Source organism: Octopus sinensis, linkage group LG4 (genome assembly GCF_006345805.1).
Source record: "Octopus sinensis linkage group LG4, ASM634580v1, whole genome shotgun sequence".
NCBI classification, from domain to species: Eukaryota; Metazoa; Mollusca; class Cephalopoda; order Octopoda; family Octopodidae; genus Octopus; species Octopus sinensis.
In genome coordinates, this window is record NC_043000.1 from 4,908,233 (window position 1) to 4,910,537 (window position 2,305).

A 2,305-nucleotide genomic window follows, 5' to 3' on the forward strand; every position below is an offset into this window, starting at 1 on the left:
CCACATTACATAACATTGCAGCAAAACGTTTTTATCACAACTGGTTCAGCCTTATTCCGTGTTATACCAACCCACCCACCAAAAAAAAAAAAAAATCAAAGAAGGAAATGACCCTATAACATTCAAATGGTACCTGGACAAATTCCTTCAAGAAATACAAGACAAACCACTGACACCTGGGTACATCTCAGCAGACAACTACTCCCTCTTTAAATGGGTTAAGTTTTCCTAAAACATGATTAAAAGACTACCTCAGGCGGTGTTATGGGTTAGACATGGCGTGGGCCAATGATGGCCCAAACCACACACACACACACACACACATACACACACATACAAACACACACATATATACCATATATTTATATATATATATGAAAATTGATAGATAGAAGATATAGGACAAGATACTGCAATAGCCTCAGAGGTCCACAGCTCTTCAATATTCTCCCAAAGGACCCGAGAGACCTGCATGGGGTGGATGTAGGTGTCTTCAAAATAAAGCTGGACCTCTTACTGTGAAGTGTCTCAAATGAGCCAACTTTGCAGCAGGAGGTGCAGTTGAGAGCAGCGGCATCAAACTCTCTCATGCACCATTATGTCAATTCCTAAAAAGCATTTGTAAAGTAAAATTATGTAGCGACACCAAATGGCAGTGCCCCAGTATGACCACAGCTTGTGAGATGAAACTAGATATAATATATATATATATATATTCATATATATATACACACACATACTTACATACATACATATATATATACATAAATATACATATATATATATTCACATATATATATATACATATATATATATATACATACATACATATATATATATATATATACACATATATAAATATATACATACATATACATGTATATATACCTATATCATTGAACGCCACACATCCTCTTCCAAGTAAGTTTTATCTTAATAATGCTGATGCACACTCTATACAATCTTTTTACTCTTTCGTTTTTCTCTCTCTTATTCTTTTACCTCATCTTCCACTATAGTATACTATCATTCTGTCACTCTCTCTCCTTCACTTCTCCTCCCTTACTGACGTGGCTCCCATGTGTCCATTGCCCATCTTTCTTTCTTCTCCTAATTAGTGTTTCTTTCTTTCTCTCCGTTTTAGCTGGAACAAGGAAAACGTGATCTTGTCTGTCTCTTGACCAAGCTTGATTAACACATTCACCACCACAACCTCGTTTAGGTTGAACAGCCCTTCTTGTTTGCATTCAAGCTGCACTCGGTAGTGAAGTGAAAGCACGCTATAAAAATAAAACTACTGAATAATAATAATAATTATATGATTGCCTCAAATTGGTACTAATATACAGAGAGATTCGTCAGCTGAGAAGTGCAGAGTAAACACGTTAATATAACCTGTATGAAGACTGAGAGGTTTAAAACTCCACTTTACTAACAATAAATCTAATTTTCTAACTTTTTGAGCATTTTTCAAATGACTGAGATAGTAGGCAGCTGTTGTGCATTCAAAACTATTATGAAATGAAGAACTGCTGAGATACTGCTTGATGTTCAATTAAAATATATGCTTCAAGCAACATATATTGGCATCATTAATGATAGGAATCTATCATGTGAAATACCTATCAGAAATAAATACATACATATGTATGCATATGATATATATATATATATATATAAACAAATTTCTCTCTATTTCCCTCGTTCCAGCATGGAATATGGATGTTAAATGATGACGATCATGTTGATGATATATATATATATATATATATATATTCTTTTATTTTTTTAATTTTTACTTGTTTAAGTTAATCAACTGCGGCCATGCTGGAGCACTGCCTTTTAGTTGAAGAAATTGACCCCTGGATTTCTTCTTTGTAAGCCTGGTGCTTATTCTATTGGTTCCTCTGCCGAACTGCTAAGTTATGAGGACATAAACACACCAACATCATTTGTCAAGCGATGGTGGTGGGCCAAACACATATATAAACACGCACACACACACACACACACACATGTATGTATATATCGTATATATATATATATATATGGTGCCCAAGCATGGAGACAGCCTTAGAGCTGAAACATAAAAGAATTTTTATAACTGAATTGTAAACAGTATATCTGGATTTCTATGTTGGTTATTTACTTCTCAGTGAAATTTTAAGACTTTAAATGTTGTGGCTGGTATTCATTTACCATCCATAAATGCTAATTTACTGATGATAAATGCATATCATCCATAATATGCGTTTACCTAGTGTAATCTTTTCAAAAAATTGTACATCATAAAAATTGTCTATAA